The sequence below is a fragment of the Lynx canadensis genome, chromosome D2 (genome assembly GCF_007474595.2).
Source record: "Lynx canadensis isolate LIC74 chromosome D2, mLynCan4.pri.v2, whole genome shotgun sequence".
Lineage (NCBI taxonomy): Eukaryota > Metazoa > Chordata > Mammalia > Carnivora > Felidae > Lynx > Lynx canadensis.
The window spans coordinates 43,424,169-43,436,574 of NC_044313.2; the positions used below are offsets into that span (position 1 = coordinate 43,424,169).

Genomic DNA, 12,406 nt, shown 5'->3' on the forward strand with positions numbered 1-12,406 from the left:
AGGCTGAGGCTGGAAGGGATAATGTATTTTCCCCAGAGTGGCCAAAATTAGCCCAACCGCAGGGACAGGTGTAACTGTGGCTGAGGCAGGAGTCTGCTGTTACGGCTGGTTCCCCCCCCAGATCTAAGAACAGAAAAATGAGCCACGAGGAGTGTGGGAAGCAGGGAGCAGTGGAGCCCAGTGGAGGGAGATGGGAGAGGCAGACAAGCCACATAGCTCAGGGTGGGGTTAGGCTACTTTATTTGGTGCTAATGCAAGTGGCTGGCCTGGGGTCTCTTTCTGGTGATACTTTGCCTTTTTCTCTCTCCTCCTATGGGAGATTTTCAGGGCTGAAGACTTGGGGGTTAGGAAGGTAGCCTTTCCTCAGAGTTGGAACCCCAAAGTTAAGAGGAGGCTTGTGAAGTCAAGAGTCTGGTAGGTATTAGGACCAAGAAGTCAATGTAGCAAGAAAATTATTGGAACAGTTATCCAAGAACTTCAGATGTGGTCATTGTGAGCCAGTGTGGGGCTGATGATGGAGTTGCAGGTAAAGGCCTGTGGCTGGCTGCCCAGGGCCAGGTCACCCAGCTGGCTTAGATGCACTCCTAGGAATGGTCCTCATAGAAGGCCCAGTGTTTGTTGGGCCATTAACTAGTTGGCATACACTCGGGCACAGGCTCATATAGTCACACACACATATATTTCTATACACTTGAAAGGAGGACATCTCTACTAATTAGTGCCCAAAAGATGAATAGGGCACAGTGAGCTCTCTTCAGGGCAGGATAAACCCTTGGCAATGAGCCCTCTAGCCTGGCCTCCAGCATTAGCTGGGGGTGGTGGAGGGGCAGGAAAGGCTAACGTGCTGTTGGGATATTGAGAATCTGGGTGAGGGGATTCTTTGGCTGTGCTCCTTGAGGAGCAGGTAGAAGGATACATGTATGGAATAGTGGAGGGTGTAAGGGCTAGAGGACATGCCGGGAATGGTCGTCACCACCAAGAGACTGGGATGGCTGGGGGTCCATATGTGATGTGGGAGTTGGGGGGTTTCAGCCCATCTTATGACAGAAAGTGGAGTCATAGGTTGGTCATTTAAATAATAAGAGGTTCAATAATTGGTCATGGTGCAACAGTGACAAACATGGTTTGATGATATTTTTGAGCTCAGAGGTTTGTTTGTGCCATCGTAAAGTGAGTTGGCTACTATGGTGTGATAACCCTGGAGGACCAAGGTGTGATGTGCAATGTCAAGGGCATCAGGGGTGGCTTGTGATGTCTACTAGGGATGCCCAAAGCTGTGAGGCTTGGTTGGGGCCAGGGATGAGTGGTCAGCATTGGTCTGGGTCATTCATGATGGCAACAGAAGTTGGCTTGTGTTAGGACTTCCACCTGGTGAGGAGAAACCAGCATCGGGGAGCCCTTTTAGTCACTCTGTTACAACACGGTCTTGAAGAGTGTAGCTACCTGCTGAAGCGACTATTCACATCTGCTACCATACGTGCCTTCATCCCCGTGGTCCTGAGAGGCTGGAGACACTCAGGCCCTGCCTGCTGGCTCCCTTGCTGCCCCCATCACCCTTCCTTTAGCTTAGCTTCAACAAGGTCCCACAGTAGGTGGGAACATTGGCTGTGGGGGCCTCTGCCTCATAGGGCCACACTGGCAGCTCCAGGTGCCTGAGAGACCCAGAGGCACCGTGTCCTCCACTTCCTGTTTCAGGTGTCTGGGCCTTCCATGTTGCCATGGCAACTCTCCTCCAATACCCCCGAAGCCAATGGGAGCTGGAATCTCTCAGTCTAAGGAGCTTCGGAGAGCAGGAGGCCTGAATGTAATTGAGTTGGAAGGGAAGCTGATTTTCAAGTGGGCTTTATTTTAAAACGTATCCTTTTGTCATTTTAAAATCTGACCTTAATAACTGCATATCCCAGTTGTTATCTGTCTGCCTGGCAGCTTATCTCTGCTAAGGAGAAGTTATCTGGAAAGCGGGGAATGGGATTTACCATAGCAAATGTTTGTTATTCAGGCCCAGGGTGCATTCAAACAAGGTCTGGGAGGTTTCAGGATGAAGCAAGGCAAGGGGACTGGGGCAGAGTGCTTAGGCTTAGGGCAGCATTTGAAGGCAGCTCTGGGCTATAGTTCCTGGTAGAAGACAGAGCTGTGAAGGGTAGGGCTGGGAAATTGGTGTGACCTAAAAGTAAAGTTTAGGGTGGACAGCAGATTTGAGGGTTAGGGTCCTGAAACACACAAAGGCAGAGATCATTCATTCTAAGGAAGCAGGGGCACCTCTGAGGAGGCCCCCTCAACCGCATCTCTTTGGCCACACCCAATTCAGAATGGTTACAGGAGCCAATTGGGCTGACTGCTAGATGCTGTCATGGTAGAGCAGGGTCAGGGGTTTTCTGCAAAAATGGTGCTTATCTGAATATATGTATATATTCTATTCTCTCTCTCTACTTATATTTATATAAATTCTATATCTCATATATTCTGTAAGCTGTTATTATAATAAATATATCTTAATTATATATGTATACCTATATGTATATATGTATATACAAGTATATAGGTATATATAAATATGCATATGTATATATAACTTTAAAAATAACTGTAGCAAACAAACAAACACAGGCACAAAAACAAAAACCAAGTAGTTTCTTTAAGATTTAAACCAAGAGGAATTGTTTAAATTAGGGAACAAATGGATGTTTTCTTAAGGTAAATACTCTGGAGGGAAATCTCAGGGAGGGTGAGTCACCCAGATGTTTTAGATTAAATGGCATCAAGAGACTGTGGATTACTCAGCCCCTTCAGAGGATGGAAGGGGTAGGTGATTGCCTTTCGCTGCAGGGTGCTGGACAAATACTAATTAAATTATCTCATCCAGGAAGTGCGTTCTTGTTGAGGGAGTGCTGGATGGCAAAATCAAAGGTCTATGTCACGAGCCTGCTGTGTAACTCCCGGCAAAATATCAATCATCTCTGTGTTCGGCTTGGAGCTGTCTGGCATGGGTGATCACCAAGCAACCCCATGGGGAGCAGGCTTTGCTGGAAAGTCACATCAGGCTCCCATAGGACTTGGCCTGGCATTTTACCTGGAGGTGCATGCTTGTTACTATCAGAGCTCCACCGTTTCTACTTGGCTTTCTCTTTGTTCAGACAGAAATCTGCAAAGGAGAGTCCCACGGGCTTACTCAGGCAAATGTCCTTAGCTTATGACATGAACTGGGTGGGCTTGTGGGAAACCACCTGTCAGGAAGTTACCAAAGGTTGGGGTATGGAAAGTTGTTTAGCATAGGACAGAAGGGAACAGAGCAGGGACCATTGAACACCTACTGTGAGCATAGGTGCCTTACACATATGTTGTCTCACTGACTTGGGGGCCTTTGTGTCACTCCTGGATCTGCTTCTCCTGAGTTTTTGCAGCCACTTCCCTTCTCTGAACCTTCATTTTCTCAGATGGGAGGTGCAGATAATACAGGTCTCCTGGTCGAATCAGGGGGTCAGTTGGTGTAATGACCCTGATGCAGCGCTGGGCAGTGAGTACTCTCCTGTGTGGCGTGGGCCATCAGCTTCTGGCAGGTGGGGCCACACCCCATCTCCGAGCATTCTATCCCAGACCCCAAAAGAGCAGACACTTCTAGGCAGGCTTAGAACATGGCCTTCCTTGGGGCGCCTGGGTGGCTCAGTTGGCTAAGCATCCGACTCTTGGTCTCAGTTTGGGTCAAACTCCCACGGTTCATGGGATCAAGCCCCATGTTGGACTCTGTGCAGACAGTGTGGAGCCTGCTTGGCATCTCTCTTTCCCTTGCTCTCTGCCTCTCCCCCACTCATGTTGTCTCTGTCTCTCTCAAAATAAATGAACTTAAAAAAAAAAAAAAAAAAAGAATGTGGCCTTCCACCTTGAAGCTCCCTGGGCTATACCCAAAGCCTGAGGCCAGAGACAGGAGGAGGGCTCTGTGTGACCGGCACTGACCGTTCCCCCTTCCATGCATGGGACCAGATATCCACTCCTTATATAAAGACCATGAGGGAGAGTGTGCTGGGAACTTGGCCTCTGATGAAATTTTGTTTTTAGAACTGTTTTGGTGTGATTAAAGGAAGAAGGAAAACGTGGGTGTCTTTTTTTCCCACAAGTATGACACAAGCTACAGCCTTGCAGAAACATTTTTCTGTGACATGATTGCTGAGGATCTCCACCCTTTTCCATCCCAATGATACTGATGTGGGAGACACATTTCCTTCCACTAACACAAGAGTCCCTGCTGCAGTGACACCCTAGGGAAACTGCCAGCTGCCCGAAGGCCCTTTGAACTTCATTTCCCATGGGCGCTATCCACCTGATTCACTGGCTTCGTGGAGGCTGGCCTGTCTCCTTGGCCAGGAGGGTGGGAAGGTGGGCAGAAAGCATCAGGAAAGCCTATGAGTTTGCTCTATGTGTTGGCATTCCGGGACAAAGAATACTCTGGTGTGATGAGAGAGAACGGGCTGTTTCTGTTCCTTGTGACAGAGAGCCAAGAGACTGAGAAAGAATTTAGTCCAGTGTTTTCAAGCTTTACTTTAGTCCTAGAAAATCTGTTCCAGCAGAATCTTCTTGGAACCCAAATACATTAAATAGTTGTAGAAGCAGACATGGAGTGGTTGCATAGATAAGGAATTGGGGTAGGGGACCCTGAGCTCCCCTGCCCCATCTTTCCCATCCCCAGTATCTCTGTGGTTTTTTGAGCAGCTCCTCTTGGGAAACTGAGGCCCAGAGACTGGAAAGACTCAGTTATGTAGCACCAGCAATCATGTGACTGTGCTGGGGCTGGAGGGCAGATTACCTGAGGGTGATTGTAGCAGAGGACCTGGGGCATTTTTTCTGAACTCAGGACAATGCGGTTCCATGACCCCCTCACTCTACTTTCCACCCCATCCTCCTGTCACCCCACCCTACCCACCACCTCCAGAGCCAGCATTAGGGCCTCAGAGCCGTTTCCTGTTGGTCTAGAGCCTGCTGAAGTTCCACCAATGCCTTTGGCTCAGCCTCCTCATTCCAGTAATTACCCGAGGAACTAGGAGGCCTTCATTCTCCTTTAACCAGTTTAAGATGCTTCTTCCGTTTTCTCTGTCAATTTCCATTCTTCATGAAAGCTGGCTTTGGACAGGAATCAAATGCCCTCCTTGATATCATGTCCCTGGGAGGGTCCGTGACTGCTGATAATTCAGAGTCATAATTGCTCATCATGTAGTGATCGCCATGCCTTAGGACCCCAGCCCTCCAGGGGTTTGAACATGCATCATTAACATTCTTGCCCAGGTCTGCCACACTGTGTTAACAAATCGTCCCACATTCTCAGGGCTCAGAAGTTCTAAGCAGTGAGGCCAGGTGGAAGAGGCAGCAGCCAGTAGACAGGATAGCTCTAGTGATGAAGTAGAGACTGCCTCTTAGGGCACAGGTGGAATCCTTTACCCGGCGGCTCCAGCAGCTGGTACCAGGAGCTACATCGTAGATTGAGCAGTGAGGAAAGAGAGATGGGCAGTGGTGGGGCTGGGAGAATCCAGCCAGAGTATTGTGCAGTGTGTCTATGAAGCTGCTCTGATAGAGGCTCCCAGCTGTGCACAGTGAGTCACAGAAGAGAAATAAACTTCAGTCTCGTCATGGATTAGCATTCTTGCAGCATATTTCCCGAGTAAAATGTCAACCGTTCCGAACGCTTGTGCAGAACCACTTTTGATAGAGCTGAGAACCAAAACAAACCCTGCAGCTTGATCCGAGTAAAGGGATAAGGAAAAGATACAATTAAGTATTTCATTTTAAGTACATGTATCACTTCATTTTGAAGATAGCATCAATACATGCTCATTTAGGGTAGAATGATTAGAAAATACAGATAAATGAAAAGAAGAATATAAAAGTCAGCCATGATCTCTGAATCGAGGAATAAATACTGTTAGCATTTCTGGTGCTTTTGCCTTCTTTTTTCTTTTTTTTCTTTTTTTCCCTTGCTCTGTTCATAGCGATAGAGAAAGTGATATGTATATTGATCAAATTGCTGTTTATTGTACATACATTTTATATCCTGACTTTCCCACTTCATGCTATATTGGAAGCATTTTCTCATTGCTTTCACTCTTCTTTACTATGATTTTTAATGGAAACACATTTCTCAGCTTACAAGGAGCCATCACTTATTTTGTCTTCCTATACGGTGAATGTTTAGGCATTTATATCATAATACTATGGAATAATGTTGGAATGGACTTCCAAAATATATGCAATTTTATTGCATCTATATTTATGTCCTTCTACTTCTTTAAGGAGGGGAATTACCAAACCAAGGACAATAATTTTTTAAAGTTCTTTATATAGTTGATACCTATTTTCAAATTGATTATAGAAAGATTTAATAATTTTCACATCCACTAGTAGTATATGGAAGTTTCTGTTGGATCCTATGTTTAAAACATTGAGTGATATATTAAACATTTTTGCCAATTTGATAGCAGCATGTAAAAATAATGTTGATAAATTTCCATTTCTTGTGGAATTGTGCACTTAAAAATATAGTCTTTGGTCAGTTGTATTTCATATTTTGTAAATTACACCTTAGATCCTTTATTCTTTTATATTGGGGATGACGTTTTTCTTGTCAGTTCCTATAACCAGTCTTTCAGAAGGGAATTGATAGTTATTTGTGTCAAATATTTTCTTCCCATTAACTGTTTGCCTCTGAAGAAAATAATTTCACATAGAGACACTTAACAGTTTATGTATTTGTATTTTTTACAAAGTCGTACCCAATTCACAGAGTAGATACTATTCACCCATACTTTCTTCTAGTATTTTTACGGTTTGATTTTATTTCCGTGTAATCTGCCATCTACTTGCGATTGATTTGGGATAAATTGTGATGTGATGACCTAACTTTTACGTTATTCAGTATTGGTTCCTACTATTCAGAAATCCTTCCTTTCCCTATTGACTTGAACATCACATTTATCATGTGCTCTGCTAAGTTTGCCATTTCTCACTATTGACTTTTAAAACATTCTTAGACTCTTTTCTCCCTTTTTTCCCCCTCTCAGGTTCAATATAATTAATCTTTGTATACTTTTAGAATGCACTTGTCTGCAGGTAACAGAATGCTCATCTCCTGTGGATTAAACAATAAGGAAGACTTATTATCTCACATAAAAAGAGGCCTGATGCTAGGGTAGCTCCAGAGTTGGCCAAGGCAGACGTTCTGTGCCCAGATCAAAGGCTTGAGTCTTTTTCATCTTTCTACTTGCCTGTCCCCGGGGTGTAGTCTGAGCTCTCTTCATAATTTCAGGATGGCTGTGGTAGTTCCAGCTGTCATACCCAGAGAGACAGTAGCAAGTGGAAGAAGAGGGTCATTTTTTTGTGTGTGTTGTTTCCTTTTTATAAATGAGGAAACCTCTCCCAGGAGTTGAGCCTGGCTAACCATTTTTATACAGTGATGGTTTTGCTTTTTTGTTATTGCTGTTGAGATTTTCCACCTACATGGATATGTGACATTGACCTATAGTTTCCCTCTCAGATGCTTGTGTTCAACTTGTGTTAGGCTTGTACTCCCTGCATAACATGGGTAGAGAATCGTTCACTCTTTTGCACTTAGAGGGACAGAGCTCTGTAAAGTTGGAAAACATTTAACTCCTAAAGTTACCTGGGCTGGTTGTTGGTCTTAGAGCTATTACTCTGATGTTTTGGAAATTCTCTTTCCTGATTTCTACATTTCTTTGAGTAATTTTTAGTAGTCTACTTTACAGAAAATCTTGTATAACACTGGTGTTTTCAAGTTCATTACTAAAACTCTGTATAATATTTGCAATAATTTAGAAAGTATCTATATGTTGAAATATTTCTGTTTTCATTGCTACTGTGGTGTATTTGTGTTGTCTCCCTTTATTTCTTGGTTAGACTAGACAGAATTTCTTTATTGATCTTTTTCAAAGAACTAGGTCTAATTTGTTTAATCAATTTTGTTGTATTTTATGTTTCTCTAATTAATTGATTTGTTTTTCTTCGCGTCTCCCTGCTGCCTAGTGTTTGTCTTATTGTTGATTTTTGAACTTATTCCATGAGGTATCAGATAATTTGTTCTTTCCTGTTTTGGAATGCATTCTATTTTATTCTGAATATAATTGTGGCTGAATCTTAGTCGTTTTCCTAATGTAAACTGACATGTAACACTCGTATAGCAAAGTGCCTAAATCATGAGTAAATCACAGTGTGTTTTCAAAAAGTGAACATGCTCATGCATGCCTACATCCCCATCAAGAAACAGAACATCGTCAGTGACTACAGCATAACCCTTATGCCTCCTTCTTGTCACTACACCCACCAGCGGAAATACTATTGACATCTAATGCACACACTCCATACTCTTTTGTAACTGCCTTCTTTTGCTCAATGTCACGTTTGTGAGTTTCATTATTATTATTGTATGTACTTTTAGTTTATTCATTCTTACTGTATTTTAAAATGTAGGTTTTGGAGCACCTGAGTGGCTCAGTCGGTTAAATATCTGACTTCAGCTCAGGTCATGATCTCACAGTTCATGAGTTCGAGCCCCGCATCAGGCTCTGTGCTGACAGCTCGGAGCCTGGAGCCTGCTTCAGATTCTGTGTCTCCCTCTCTCTCTGCCCCTCTCCCGTTCACACTGTCTCTGTCTCTCAAAAATGAATAAACATTAAAAAAAATTTTTTAATGTAGGTTTTATTGTTAATCAAGTATGGTGAGGACACCAGATCAGGAGATGCCTACCATTGAAACGATAGTTTGTTAACAGTTCCCTGGAGGTGGCCAAATGTCACACCACACAGGGCTACAAAGGGAAGTGCCAGAGTCAGTCAGGAGGCAAAGGGCGTGGGGGAAAATGTGGACAAGAGCCTTTATGGTGGTTTTTGCAGGAATAGTGAGACAGGGTAAGCAGAGTCAGTATTGGGTTTGAAATGACATTAGTTTCAACAGGCTCTGGGATGTAGGGGCTGCTCTGAGTTGTCTGATATTTCACCCTAGGATGAGGGCAAAGGAATAGTAGCCCAGAGTGAAAATGCTCCATAAAGCAGGTGGTCGGGGGTGGTGAGACAGGCTCTGGATTGGTTAGTTTGCATATGAAAGGCACCCCTGCAAGAGAGTCATTTACTGGAGTCATCTACTGTCACTGGGAATTGGCTAGTCCTAGAAGGGGCGGTCTCTCTAAGGATTAGCAGGACCCTGGATAGCAAAGCATCAGAAACACAGAAAATAAAAAGACATAATTAATATATATTGATGTATAATATACCTTTTGTGACTATTTCATACTTTATTCTGTAGTTGAAGGCACTTGAGCTGTTTCCAGATTTTTCTATTACCAACAATCCCACTTTAAATAGTCTTAGATGCATGTTTTTGGGGAACATACATTCTTAGGTGCATGGTTTTGTCTTTAGATGCATTATATATGTCTTTCTGTTGGGTATATATACCTGAGCATGGAATTACTAGGTCAGAAAGTATGTGTGTGATTAACAAATACTGCTAAACACTTTTCTAAAATGCTTGTTACCGGCTTACATACCTATGGGTTTTTCCTAAGAGCGTCATCTGTCCTTCACTCACCCTCAGTGAACTAACTTGGATTGTTAGTCCTTCACATGTTAGCCATTCTGCTGGGTAGGTAATGGTTTCTCACTGGGGTTACTTCATTTCCATGATGATTAATGATGTTGAGCTTCTTTTCAAGTGTTTATTGGCCATTTGGAGATCTCCTTTGTGAGATGCCTGTTCAGGTCTTTCATGCATTTTTTTTAAAAACTTGGTTTTCTGCCTTTTTCTTAGTGATTTGTAGGTGAACTAGATATGTTGTCCTTTATATGTATTGGAATTGTTTTCTCACATGCTGTGCCTTGCCTCTTTAATGCTCTTAATGACATCTTTTAATGAACAGAAATTCTGAATTTTAATGTGTTTTCATTTATCTAGTTGACTATTTTTTTCCCTATTTGTTTACTACATTTGGTGTGCTGTTTAAAAGATGTATACCTATTTAAGAACATGAAGCTGTCATCCTATGTTTTCTTCTAAATGTTTTGTTTTACACTTCTCCTTTGTATCTCTATTACATCTGGAATCAGTCTCTGTGTATGGTGTGTTTTGGAGGCAAGATATATTAAAAAAATAATGTCAGCCTGATGCAGGGCTCAGTCTCACAAACCATAAGATCATGACATGGGCCAAAGTCAAGAGTTGGATGCTCAGTCAACTGAGCCACCCAGGCACCCCACAAAAATCTGGGATTTTCAGTGAGATTGCATGGACTCTGGATCACCTTAGAGAGTTAACATCTTACAAATATTGAGTGAGTGATCCAGTTCGTGAACATACTATACCCCTCAATTTATTTAGATTTTTAATTTCCCTCAGGAAAGTTTTGTAGTTTTGTACTATAGAGATCTTGAATAATTTTTGTTTGATCCCCACCCCATATTAATATTTGTGATTGTATTGTAGATAGTATATAATCAAACTTATTTTTCTACTTGTTTGTTGTGTGTATATAGAAATATTGGTTTTGTGTATTAAACTTGCTTCTAGTGAAGTATTCACTGATTTATTCCAATAGTTTACTTATAGATTCTTAAGATTTTGTGTATACATAGTCACATCATATATGAAAAACGAGAATTTTATTTTTTCTTTCCCATTTTTATAGCCTTATTCCTTCCTGTTACCTTATCACACTACTTAGGGTCTTTAATTCAAGTTGAATAAATGTAGGGATAGTGGGCATTCTTATCCTGTTCTTGGTCTCAGAGGACAGCTTTTTATAATGCACAATTTTACATTATATTTGCTGCACATTTTTAGTAGGTGTTTGTTTTAAGATTGAGAAAATTCCCCTGAGTTTCTGGTTTGCTAACAGTTTTATCAAGAAAGGAGTATTAAGGGGCACCTGGTTGGCTCAGTTGGTTGGGCGCCCGACTTCAGCTCAGGTCATGATCTCACGGTCCATGAGTTCGAGCCCCGCGTCGGGCTCTGTGCTGTCAGTTCAGGGCCTGGAGCTTGTTTCAGATTCTGCGTCTCCCTCTCTCTCTGCCCCTCCCCCACTCACCCTCTGTCTCTCTCTATGAAAAAATGAATAAACGTTAAAAAATTAAAAAAAAAAGGGGTATTAATTCAGTCAAAGGCTCTTTTACATCTACTAAGATAATTATAAAATTTATATTTTTCCTTTTTCCTGTAAATATAGTAAATCATACAGATTTTTTTCCCTTTTGGATGCTATTTATGATTTTTCTTTTTCTATGTCAATCCTATACCTTGCTGTTTGGGTTATTATTATTTTATAATATGTTCATATTTTTTTTTTCAACGTTTATTTATTTTTGGGACAGAGAGAGACAGAGCATGAACGGGCGAGGGGCAGAGAGAGAGGGAGACACAGAATCGGAAACAGGCTCCAGGCTCTGAGCCATCAGCCCAGAGCCCGACGCGGGGCTCGAACTCACGGACCGCGAGATCGTGACCTGGCTGAAGTCAGACGCTTAACCGACTGCGCCACCCAGGCGCCCCAATATGTTCATATTTTATAATATGTTCCAATATTTGGAAAGTTTGGTACCTTCTGATTTCTCATTCTTCTCAGAATATTCTTCTTTAAATTAAACTTTTATTTTGAGATTAACATAATTAGCATTCAATTATAAGAAATAATATAGAGAAATATAGAGATCAAGTGTACCCTTTATTAAGTTTCTCCCAGTGGTAACATCTTGTGATACTCATGTACAGCAAAGCAACCATGATATTGACATTGATACAGTTCATGAATCTGATTCAGTTTCAGACTTTCTCAGTTTCATTTGTACGTGTGTGCACGCGCGCATGTGACAGTCTACTCATCAGCATTTTGTCATTTCAAGTGATGTCTGGAAATCTTCCTTTCATTTACATTCCTTCTCCCTTCTTCACTTTCAAATATCATTGTCTTGAGTAGCAGAGGGTGTTATAATTTATGTTTTAATCATCAAATATGGTTTATAAAACTTAGGAAGAGGACGGTCTATGGTATGTATATACTCATTTCTGCTCTTTTTGCTGTTCTTTTTTGTATTTCTGATGCTCCAAGAATTATTTTATCCTTTCCTTTTTGTTTAATAAATGTCCTTTGGTAATCTTAAGGGTCTGCTAGTCGCACATTCTTTTAGTTTCCTTCATATGATCATGTCTTTATTTCTTCTTCATCCCTGAAGGATAGTTTTGCCAGATACAGAATTTGTGGTTGAGAGTTCTTATTTTTCATCTGGAGAAGTGATACGTGGAGAAGTGTTGTACCATTTTCTACTAGTCTCCATGGTTTCAGAGGAGAATGCACTGTCATTGAAATTGGTTTTCTTCTAGATAGTTTCTCTCTAGATGCTTTAAGGATTTTTTTTTCATCTTT

General features: G+C 41.9%; 1 protein-coding gene across 1 annotated transcript in view; it reads left to right on the top strand.

Moving 5' to 3' along the window:
* The window catches only part of LOC115527573 (glutamate receptor ionotropic, delta-1), a 261,333-nt gene that overhangs the window by 50,495 nt on the left and 198,432 nt on the right, over nt 1–12,406 (top strand). The gene's annotated exons all lie outside the window — the stretch shown is intronic.